At 45.4% G+C, this 12,796-nt stretch overlaps 1 protein-coding gene across 1 annotated transcript in view; it reads left to right on the top strand.

Annotated features, from left to right (window-relative positions):
- The window catches only part of PNPLA7 (patatin like domain 7, lysophospholipase), a 1,710,105-nt gene that overhangs the window by 1,156,248 nt on the left and 541,061 nt on the right, over positions 1-12,796 (top strand). The gene's annotated exons all lie outside the window — the stretch shown is intronic.

The following is a 12,796-nucleotide window of genomic DNA, read 5'->3' as shown; positions in this document are numbered from 1 at the left end:
CATGAGAGCTATGGTACAACGTGGGGGCATTTTAATCTTCTGGCTAGTTCCTTGGGATAGTGTATGATGCCAGGACTGCCAAATTTGGCACAGAGGCCCATCGAACCTTTTTTTCTGGCTGACTAAGTTTGATTGGTCCCGTGTTATCTCCACCAGCTCCAAGAGGCTACGATTATGTTAATTAGTTGATCAAGTAATCCGTAACAGTGCTTTGAATTAGATGGGGAAGTGCACTTCGTTTCGAATTCTGAAATAATTGATTTATCTGACCTGGACCGTGAACAATAATACCTCAGTGCTCCACTTGCCTCTTGCCCTTAATGCTTCGATTTATCTTCGTGGTAGCTCCGTTCCTATAATAACGAAAACCAAGAAAATGAAACGTGAATATTCTGAATCTGGGCCTGGCCTGTTCCTGAGGGCCATAGTGGGGGTTTTAGGTGGGGATGTCAAGCGGTATCAACGGTTTCTGTGAAGAACTTAAAGGAAAAAGAAAACGAATTGGATCTTATGAAGACGCAGAAACCAGAGGTGGTTATTCTTTGGACGGTTTGCTTCTGATGTTCATCCTTACTACTGTGCAATCTCTAGATCTTACTGTGGAATATAATAACGTTCATCTTCTATGACTACTTTCACTCTCTCATTACGCAGAACATTTTCCATACAATTTCTTACAAGGCTGTCATGCTTGGAAAAAAAGGTTCATCTCTGATTTCTCATATTTAGAATTTCTCTCTTTCTTGAGCAACAAAGGAAAGATGAAAAGCTGCTAAATGTAGCGTGGTACGATAATGTTCCAAAATGAGGGTGTTTCATTGTTTCATAAATCGTTAACTCCAGGGTTGGATTTAATTCTAATTACAATGCTTCAGATGCAGTAGCGCGGATAAGATACCGTTGATTCATCCTCCCTAAACATCTGTCATTGAATTTGCAGATTTTTCCTGTTTGACGTCAGGTTGAACAAATGCAGCCTGCAGACGCTGGCTGCTCTGCTGGAAGGATGACAGCCTGGCATTTAACGAATAGCTGCAGACTGGCACAGAGATACACAGCCTTGCACCCTTTTCATCTCTTACTTATATCTACCCGCGGCCAGCAGGGACTCGAGTAACCAGTGAAAGTAAGAGAAGGATGAATAGTTTAAACCGCATAAAAAGAAAAGAGATGCTAGTCTCAGACAACTGTCTCCTGGAGATTTCATGGAGCAGGAAAGGCTACATAGAATCTTTGGCCAATCTGTGGCTTGTCATATGTAAGGAATTCATTCCATTACAGGTTTTCTTTATTGTAAATCATGGCTGACGGGCACTAGAGGTCATTCAAGCATACATTCCAAATATAACAGGAGTGTGGGGCGGGGATGCCTAAGATCCTGATGGGACAGGGTACTAGTGGAGACATAACAACTGTACATATTTCTCTTTTACAAATCTTCTTTTACGAGGTATCTTTAAGGGTTTCAAAATACAGGTTCTGATGCTAGGTGACAGAGAGTAACATGCTAGCTTACATATGCCTGATTCCTTGTAGCACCCTCTTTTCCAACTCGAAAATTGAAAGGCCTGGTCACACTGGTCAGTTCTGTCTAAGCTAGTGTACTCCCCTTGGAGAAGCTCAGTGATCAAAGAAATCAGTTTCCTAATGTCCTCACTGTGGAAGGTGCTCCTTTCAACAACCAGGGGGAGCTGACCAGATCCCTAACCGTAGCACATCAGCGTCACTGCAATATAAATGAGAAGGGCCATCTTAAAATACATTTTTGTGAAGCTACGAAAGGTACAAATCGAAATGGGTAAACTATGGGTTATTATAAAGGAATAATAATACATGACTTTGATGAGTGCACAATATGTTTTAAAATGCCTATGTGGCTGTAGCCCAGGTTACATAAGGAAACCGCCTCATGAAAATGAGTATTGCAGTGAAACTTTAAAATCATCCACTGACATCCACTTTAAACTCTGGCTCACAACCACTTGCAAAAGGAACAAAATGAAGGACGGAATGCTGAACAATGCAAACATTGACCCCCATCACATAGATCTGGTTTAATCATCTGTCTTTTTCTCACCACGCCACCCCAGTTTGGACCCAGCCATTTGCAAATCAGTTTTGACTCTGCTCCTCATGGGAACATTCCAGTCCGTACTGCCAGGCCAAGTCCTCCCTGGACCAGAAACAAGCATCCTGTGACCGGTTTCGGGGCATCACCCTTTATCAGCCAGGCTAGCTTGAACCCAGTGGCACAGTGAGCACAGGACCATTTAGGGCGGAAAGTGCAACGCGAACAAATGATTGACGGAATGCTGAACACAGCAAACATTTAATCCCAGTCACAACAATCTGGGTTTAATCCATCGTTCTTTTGCTCACCAAGCCACCCCAGTTTGGACCCAGTCATACGCAAATCAGTCTTGACGCTGCTCCTCATGGGAACAGTCCAGCCCAAACTTCCAAGCCAGGTCCTCCCTGGCCTGGAAACAAGCATTCTGGGACCGTTTTCGGGGCATCACTACCGTTTTCCCTGTTCCATCATCATCACCATTAATCAGTGGATGTTCACCCAGATCACCATTTCACAATATTCATCAACGTCATTCCCTTCACACAGACATCATTGTTCTAAAGTCCCAGTTCCTAGCACCATTAATTTATTTTATTTTATTTATTTATAAAGTTTTATATAGCGCAAACTTGACCCATGAGGGTATCGGAGCGCTTTACATTTATTATTGTTACAATAAAAGTTACATCAGTTACAAGACCATATAAAGGTACAGTTCACAAAAATAATGTTGCAAGAATTTGAAGGAGGAAGGGTAGGAAGGAGTCATTAGCAGGCAGAAGAGGAGGAACTGTGCCCAATGTCCGGCTGGGTATTGTATTGTATTGTAATTGCATTTATATAGCGCTTACTACCCCTGACGAGGCGTCGAAGCGCTTTTTCGGCGGGTAGCACGCTACTCCGGGACCCACAGAGGATTAGTTTTGAATTAGTATAGTGAAACATGCAAGAACATTTTAAGTGGTGGATAGGTTAGTCAGTTATTTGGATTTGGAATGATGGCAAAAGGATAGAGTAGGACAAAGGTTAGTATTTATTTATCGCTCGCTTGTTGACGCACGCTATTCAGGAAGCATATAAAGGATTAGTGGTGAATTAATATGGTGAAATATGAGGTAATTTCAGTAGTGGATATTAGTGTGTTACTTGGCGTGAGAAGGATAGTGGATGGATAAAAGGGGAAGAAAGATTTGCATTCATATAGCACTTGTTACCCCTGAAGGGTGTTGAAGCGCTTTTTTGGCGAGTAGCACACCACTCCGGAACCCATAAAGGATTAGTGTTGAAAATTAGTATAGTATAAATATGAAGTAATTTGAGTAGTAGATATGTTATTCAGTTATTTGGGCAGTATATTAGTATAGTTGAATATGGAACATGGAATTTGAGAAGTGAACATGTTAGTCTGTTAATTTTGATAGAAAAAGGATAGTGGAGGGATAAAAGAGTGAAGGATTTTTTTTTGGGAGAAAAAGGGCAGCATTTCAGGCCCTAGTCCCGACCAGTCTCGAAAAGGGGCCAAACAGGCAACTACCCTTGTCCTCTCCACCCTTAGCCATGACGCCCGGGCTGAGACGCCCTAAGCCTGGCCCTTTTTGTAGCCCTAGTAATCAGGTGACCCCTTCAGCCAATGGGAACCCTAGCCCTAACACTATCTAATCACAACAATAGCCCTAACATCTTGAACCAATAGGAGACCAGGACCTTGCAGCCAATCTTAACCCTAGTCCAAGCATCCAATCAGTTCAAAAACCCTGATCTCGACATCCAATCAAGGCCTTAGTCCTACCACTAGTCCCTACTTCTAATAGAAAGCCTAACCCTACTCTTAGTCCCACAACTGGTCCAACAACCAATCACACCAGAAGCACTAAATTGCTACTTCCAATTAAAGGTCTAACCGTAGCCCTAGTCTCACCCTACTCCAAACAACCAATAACATAGGAAGCCCTATTCCCTACTTCCTATAGAAATCCAAACCTTAGCCCTAGTCCCAACCCTGCAATGATTGAATCACAGACCGAGAAACCAATCAGAACCCTCAAATACCCAGCCAATGAGGACATTAACTCTAACCCAATAGAAACACCAGATACAACCACCAATCAGTGTACACATGTGCCAACCATCAGCACACCATATAAGGTCCCAGCAACCTCAGACAAGGTTTGCTGGCCAGGGAGTTGGAAGCTGCTTGCTCCTGTTCAGAATCTCCTAGGAGACAGACAGGCTCAATCCACAACTTTGGACTTCAGCAGGTAAAGGCTTCACTAACTCGAAATCTAACAATACTGTTTGAGCAAAGCTTTACTCCCCCTGCTGGCCAAAAAACGAAGTGCACAGGCCCCAGTAAATACAGTTTCAACAGCTCACAGAAGCACCCTCTGATGTAGAAAATCCCTGTTGCTGGGGGGAAAGGGGGTGGGGGGGGGGAAAGGGGGTGGGGGGGGGGAGGGGGTGGGGGTGGGGAGGGGTGGGGAGGGGGTGGGGGGGGGGAGGGGGGCTGGCCTCACTGGCTTGTGAACACAAAATGGTGGCTGGGGGTGCACTGTTTCAGCACACAGGCATAAGCACAGAGCAAAGGAGAAATTTGGAGGGAAAACAGATTTGTCACCAAGGAATGGGAGGGACAAACTACAGAAGTTGGACTGCAAATCCCACAATTCAACACACTAAATGAAGGCAATCATGGGCAGGGAAAACCACACATTTAAAACAACACAGGTGATAAAATATGCAATTACAGGCAGGCTAAAACTACAATTTTTAACTGCAACAACCAAAGGCATAGACAGCAAACACAGAAAGTGAAAATCGTTTTTTAAATAACTTTTTGTCTTGGGAAGAGACAGCACTAGTCTGTCTCCTTACCACTTCCTGGACTCTGCTCAAAGCAATCTGGGGCACATGTGGGCTGCAACTCACAAGATGGAGGAGACTGATTTGGGGTGCACCCAGCAAGGCCTTCAGGGGCCTGGGCAGGTGTGAGAGGAGGGCTCAGGCTTGCCCGGTAGCTGAATAGCCAATGGTCTGCTGGCCTGGGGGTGGGATCTGGGCAGCTGCTTGCTCCTGTTCAGAATCTCCTCGGAGACAGACAGGCTCAATCCACAACTTTGGACTTCAGCAGGTAAAGGCTTCACTAACTCGAAATCTAACAATACTGTTTGAATAAAGCTTTACTCCCCCTGCTGGCCAAAAAACGAAGTGCACTGGCCCCAGTAAATACAGTTCCAACAGCTCACAGAAGCACCCTCTGATGTAGAAAATCCCTGTTGCTGGGGGGGGGGGGAGGAGGGGGGCAGGGGGGCTGGCCTCACTGGCTTGTGAACACATAATGGTGGCTGGGGGTGCACTGTTTCAGCACACAGGCCTAAGCACAGAGCAAAGGAGAACTTTGGAGGGAAAACAGATTTGTCACCAAGGAATGGGAGGGACAAACTACAGAAGTTGGACTGCAAATCCCACAATTCAACACACTAAATGAAGGCAATCATGGGCAGGGAAAACCACACATTTAAAACAACACAGGTGATAAAATATGCAATTACAGGCAGGCTAAAACTACAATTTTTAGCTGTAACAACCACAGGCATAGACAGCAAACACAGAAAGTGAAAATCGTTTTTTAAATAACTTTTTGTCTTGGGAAGAGACAGCACTAGTCTGTCTCCTTACCACTTCCTGGACTCTGCTCAAAGCAATCTGGGGCACATGTGGGCTGCAACTCACAAGATGGAGGAGACTGATTTGGGGTGCACCCAGCAAGGCCTTCAGGGGCCTGGGCAGGTGTGAGAGGAGGGCTCAGGCTTGCCTGGTAGCTGAATAGCCAATGGTCTGCTGGCCTGGGGGTGGGGTCTGGGCAGCTGCTTGCTCCTGTTCAGAATCTCCTAGGAGACAGACAGGCTCAATCCACAACTTTGGACTTCAGCAGGTAAAGGCTTTACTAACTCGAAATCTAACAATACTGTTTGAATAAAGCTCTACTACCCCTACCTGGGGGCTAAGAGCTGCACTCTGGGAATTGCAGTTCGGGACTACGCCCAGAACTGCAACAGGTGGGTCTTTCACATCAGGGGCGGAGCCTCAGCCACATGGCTACAGAAGGCAGCAGGACAGTATCCTTTGCGTGGAGGGAAGCATCCAGGACACTTGTGGCGCTGAGGAAGGCAAATTAATGCCGAAATGCATTCGCCGAAATCTGTGAGAATAAATGCTTTCCTGCTGTCCCCAGTTGTGGCCTCTACAATTTTCTTGCGAAGGAGGTAGTTTCGATATATATATATATATATATATATATATATATATATATATATCCTTCCAAAGATCCCGGGCCCGTGGAGGGGTGGTGCGATGCCGGTGGAGAAAACCGGTAAATCAATATAAATCGAACAAGGGGTTACCAATTGCGCTCTCAGGTTGTCGCAATAATCCAGGCAGAATACCAAAATTAGAAATGGGCGTTTATTAACTTCATAAACCCTCTGTGACGCGTTTCTACTTCGTAAAGTCTTGATCACACTACGGGACAGCAATTAGCAGTTACTTTCATACACTCCCTGTAAGTAGTTAACACAGAAGACGGACACAATGCAGTCTGAAACAATGTACAAGAAATGCCATGGCCGCCATCTCTCAGTGGTTACAAAAAGGTTAAAAAGGGGGTTAAAAGCAGTTCTAATGTATACGTATACCTAAACATTGCTAACGCCAAATGGTGTGATATCAACCCTCTACTAAACCTCAGCCAGTTCACAGGCTGGTGTGTGTAGCGCGTGCTGTCCACTGCGGGGTCAGTGGTGGGGCATGCTGATCTATGTAGTCTTGTTTTGTCATGTTGGCTGTAGAGGCCTGCCTTGGGAGGTTCTACGCTTATGCAGTAGTGATAAGTAAATTCCTTAGTGGTATCCAGGCAGCGTCAAAATCGTGCAATGCGCTTTCTAAAATAAAGATGTCAAATGAAGATGTCAATGTCTGCGTATATTAACCATGGGAGTTAGGACGCGACAATGATGCGCCTCCGGCTGGGGATAAAATATATAACAAAGTTGGGTGGTACAACGGGTAGACTTATTGTGCTGGCAAAGTAAAACGATAGATGAGATTTTGAAGTGTGCAAATTACTGTGGGGATGATATTGAGGCAAGGCATAAAAAGCTAAAAGAGAAAATGATGTGGGCATAAGTGAAACTGGTAGAACAACAGGAACTTTAATTAAATAGTCAGACTGATGGTCAGATGAAAGAACAGAATCAGCGTGATAATGTGGCGAATAATGGTAAAACAAAAGGACGTATGAGTAGAGAGGATGCAAAGAAGAAATGTCCTTGTCATGGGTGTGGAAAGCTTGGACAATGGAAAAAGAGTGTAAAAATATTTAGAATAATAATGGCCCAACCCAAACTTTAAATCCGCAGCTGCAGAATGGGGTGCTTATGAATGAGCAGCAGCAGGTAGTTAATCAGCTTTGTCAGGTGCCACCTGCCCATGTGCCAAATTTTGTGAACCAGCTAAAGTACAGTGCAGACGTCGGATTTCAATGAGGAAGTGGCGAAAACGAGCAATGACTGTGCCTGGTGGGGAAGGAAGAGGAATGCGTACTTGGTGCATCCTTACCAGTAGATCAGTCAGGTCCATTTATTGATGGGAAAGTTGAAGGCAACTATATCACTTTTCCGTGGGATACTGGTGCTACCCGTTCTACTGTGAGAACAGCAGACATCCCAAACCTACCCCTCTCAGGAGAAGCAATCCAAGTAGTTGGAGTATCAAATAAGCACATTAGAACCCCAGTTACAGAACCCACGGAGGTTCACATTGGAACTTTTAAAGATATGCACAGATTTGTGGTCTGTGATTCTAGTCCAGTGAATTTACTAGGAAGATATCTGTTGTGCAAGATGAACTGCACAATTTATTACACACAGGATAGTGTTGCTCTCCAGACCCCTGATGAAGATATGATATACAAAATGATGTTAGCTAAACAAGGCACAGAAGTCGATGAAATGTATTCTTTGATCCAAAAGGGGATTTACCAGAACTCAAAACAACTGTGAATCCAGAAGTATGGGATTTCACAGGAAAAGAGATATGACTAATGGCAAATGTAGACCCAGTGAAAAAAACAGTGAGAGAAGGTGCAGTTTACCCAAACACCAGACAATACAAAATGAGTTCAGAAGTAAAACAGGAGTGGCTTCAGAAATTGATCAAATGATTAAGCAAGGCATTTTAAAAGAAAAAAGGAGTAGTACTTGTAATTTACCTATAACAGGACTTAAAAAGCCTAGTGGAAAGTACAGAATAGTGCAGGATTTGCGAAAAATTAATAACATTGTAGTGCCCTGTTGTCCTGTGGTGCCAAATCCAGCAGTGATTCTTTATCAGATCCCTTGGCACGCAGGCTGGTCTACTGTAATTGATCTGTGCCAAGCCTTTTTCTCAATTCCTGTATATCCAGATAGCCAGTACCTTTTCTCGTTTAAGTTTGAAGATCGTATCTTGGCATGGAATCGCGTTCCCTAGGAGTATACAGAAAGTCCCTCAATTTTTAATCAGATACTGAAAAAGGGCGTAGAAAAATTAGTCATGCCCAGAGATTCAGTTTTAGTGCAGTATATCGATGACTTTCTTGTAGCATCGAAATCCAGAGGAGACTGTGTTACCGATTCCATTCCATTACTAAATCATTTGGCTAAGGGAGGACACAAACTGTCCCCAGAAAAATTGCAATTTTGCCGAACAGGAGTCAAATATTTGGGTCACCAAATAGAAAGATGATTGTTTAGACGTAAAAGAATTATGCACTAAGCCCCGCCCGACATACAGGAAGAGCCTTTAAAAGAGCCAGACCATGAACTATTTGTTGATGGTTTTTGCTTAAGACTTGAAAATGGAGGACTAAATGCAGATTATGCTTTTTACAAAATTACTGGAATCATTGAAGCATCCTGTTTACCGGGAGTCAAGTCTGCACAGGTAGCTGAATTGATAGCTTTAATTAAAGCATGCAAAATTGGGAAAAATTGGAAAGTAACCATATTCACTGATAGTCAATATGGTTACGGGACTGTGCACGACTTTGGCCAACTATCGATGCAGAGGGGATTTCGGACCTCCTCAGGGTCCCCCTATTCGAAATGGGAAATTTGTGAAAGAATTATTGAAAGCAATACAATTACTGAAAGAAATAGCTGTGGTCAAGTGTGCGGCTCACCAGTCAGGAAATGACTATGTGGTGACTGGTAATCGATACGCTGACCAGGTGGCTCAATACTGTGCCAGAAATAACATATAATTGAATAAGAAAATGGAGATATGTGGAATCAGCTGACAACTTGAGCTATTCTCAGCTTTCGAAACATGGGATGAGGAGACAGTTGCAGGATGAGGTAGAGGACAGTGAAAGGGAAAAATGGATAAAGTCAGGTTGTGGCAGGCGGGCAGAAGACGATGTGTGGGTGTATCCTGATGGAAGGACAATCATGCCAGATTGTTTACTTTCTCAATTTGCAAGAATGTACCATGGAGAGACACATGTAGGCAGAGACACCATGATCAGACCATTTAGACAAAATTGGTATAACTCAAGGTTCAGGGTAGTCGCAGAAAGCCTTTGCCAGAGATGTTTAACATGTCAACAGATAAACCCAGCGATACAAAAAGGGGTGATGGACGGAGGGTTTGAGCAAATCAAACACTCACCCCCAGTCAACTGATCTGGGTTTAATGCATCACCATTCTTTAGCTCACTCAGCCACCCCAGTTCAGACATGGCCATATGCAAACCAGTCTGACCCTGTGCCTCATGGGAACAGTCCAGCCTGAACTGCCAAGCCATGTCTTCCCTGGACCGGAAACAAGCATCCTGGGACCGGTTTCAGATTCATAATCCTCATCAGCCAGGCTATCTTGAATCCAGTGGCCAAGTGAGCAAGGGACTCACGTCTGAGCATACCCTGCCAACTTAGGGCGAACAAAGTGATACAAAAGGGGATGATGGACGGAGCGTTTGAGCAAATCAAACACTCAACCCCAGTCAACTGATCTGGGTTTAATCTATCACCATTCATTAGCTCACTCAGCCACCCCAGTTCAGACATGGCCATAAACACGCATTTGTTTAAATCGGACTCGCCAGGAACAATTGCCACGGACTTGCCTGCTACTGCCACTGGACCCGGCACCTCGCCGCACCTGCTCCGCGGGTGCCGCAGCGCCTGAAGGTGAGAGGGGTTGTTCGCCGGACCACGCCGGAGCTTGAAGGAGGAAGGAACTTGCGGACAGGGTCGAGGCTTTCAGCTGGGGCTGCGAGCGTTGCAGGGACTCCATTGTCCAGGAGTCCCTGCGTCCACCGGACATCAGCCATGTTGCTCAGGTCTCAGCGATCAGGGGAACCAGTTTTGAGTTTAGTTGATTTGATAAGTTTATATAGCGCTGGCTAGACCCAGAGGTATCAGAGCGCTTAACCAGAGGATCTTTGCATTACAAGGTAAATCTAGAAAGATTATATATAGTGCTGGCTAGACCCGGATGTATCCGAGCGCTTTGCCAGAGGAACCTTGCGTTACAAGTTACATCATTTACCGTAATGTAGTAAGGTACAATAAACAAAGAACGAGGTTGAGGGGATTTGTAGGAGAGGAGGGGACCATAGCAGGGAGACGAGGAAGAACTATGCCCAATATCCGGCTGGGTAGGTGACGGTAGAGGGGGAAACCAGGGCCATTCTCCTCAATTGCTGTCTAGCAGCTCCACTGGGCATCAGACATGTTGCTCAGGTCTCAGTATTCAGGATTAAAATAGAATAAACCCGAAGGTATCAAAGCTTTTTACATGATATCCTTAGTGTTCCAAGATTACATCAGTTATAGGTTACAACGGTTGCAGGGAGAGCTTATAGAGATCTTGGAAGACGAGGTCAGAGAAAACGTAGAAGGGTGACAGGGTAGGGGGGAGATACGAGAGAAAGACCAAGGGAAAAATCAGCCCAAAGTATATCCCTCATACTTTTCAATTAACGACAAATTAGCCACAACAAACATGATGACAGGTCTTGAGGATCTGTTGGTTGAATGGTAGGTAGGTGGGTGTTAGGGTTATAAGATTTATCTAGCGCTGGCTAGACCCGAAGGTATCAGAGCGCTGTACATGAGGTTCCAAAAACATTACAAAATTGGCATCAATTAAAAAATTACATCAGTTACTAATAAAACATTTAGAGAGAATAGATGAATCGCAAAATCATTGTCACGATGGGTGATCCGAGTGGGGGAGGATGGTGGGAGAGCAAACCTAGCCTTGCTGGTGTGAAGCTCGCAGAGCCAGTCCATGTAGTCTGGTGAGGTTGAAGGGCTTCTCTCTTTGCTGCAGTCCTGTGGAGGGAGAAGGGGGTGGCTTGGAGGGGCTTCTCTCTTTGATGCAGTCCTGTGGAGAGAGTAAGGGGTGGGTGGAGGCCAATTTGGTAGTGGTCAATTGCAGGTAGTTCCGCCATATTAAGGACAGGCATCTGAAGGCAAGACTGAGATTGGAGAGGTGAAAGGGCTTGATAGGATTAGGCAAGGAGGATAATTATGGATTGTACATGGGGCCCCACTCTATGTGCGAAGAGCTTTCGATTTTAATTACGATGTGGTTAGGGCTGCCATCTTGGGGTCAGGCACATTCCTGCACAGAGTCATCCGGTATCAATCTCCCGCTCTAAAGGTCTTCGGACCTCCTGTGTCTGCGTTATTGTGCCCTTATTATTATGACCGTACTGCCTTATTTATGCCTGATTTGGGCCTTGTTGTTTTCGACGAGGGCATGTAGAGAGGGCAGGGGGGGGGGGGGGGAGGGGCGCCAACGCCTCGGTGAGACCTCGCTTCAGGCTCCCGCCGGGGGCTTGATTTTGAACTGGCCGGCCAGGTCTCCCCTCTCCGCACTCCCGCCCGCACTCACCGCCTATCCTGTTGCTGGTGTGGTCTCCGCTGGATCCGATTCACTTTCCTTTGGGTGGGTGGGTTGGTGTTGGCGGTTACTCCGTGCTGGCGCTCTGGGTCTCTTGAGCACTGCCATCTGCGCTGCAGGACTGAAGTGGAAAGAGACCCCGTCTCAAGATGGCGGTCAGCAAAGTCCTCTCGGAGTGGTCACCAAAGAGCCATGCCAGCCCCAGATGTCCCCGTCAGTTGTGCTCGGGCTTTGCCGAGCTCTGTTACGCCTCTCTGGACCGTCCTCGCCGCGGGACTGAAGTGGAGAGATACCCCATCTCAAGATGGCGGTCAGCAAAGTCCTCTCGGAATGGTCACCAAAGAGCCATGTAGGTATGCTGCCACCATCACCCACGTTTGTTCTGACGCCTATGCTTCTGGGTACATTTGCGCGGCCTCGTGTAGTCGCCAAGGAGTAGCCTTAAAATTGCCTACAGTCCCAGCAGCCCTGAAAAATACTAGCAACAGAGTCTTTAAACACTTATGGAGAAACACTTCACCTCATTTTTCAATAAACCTTCCTCATAGATAAAAGGTCTGACACATAACTTTTGACTATCAAACCGTTGCTTTCACATTAATGTTGCCATCCCTTTACAGCAAACAAGACATGCAACAACCCTACCTTCAACTAGATGCCACAAGTAGACATCCTCCACGCTAACAAAAACCTTCTCCTAAGAAATTATTGCACCATCACATAGCAGTACATAAAGATATTTGAATTTCTTGATGTAGACATTCTATACAACTTAGA

This window comes from Lissotriton vulgaris, chromosome 5, assembly GCF_964263255.1.
Source record: "Lissotriton vulgaris chromosome 5, aLisVul1.2, whole genome shotgun sequence".
NCBI lineage: Eukaryota > Metazoa > Chordata > Amphibia > Caudata > Salamandridae > Lissotriton > Lissotriton vulgaris.
Note: the sequence above shows the minus strand (reverse complement) of the source record. Positions and strands in the feature narration are given on the sequence as shown.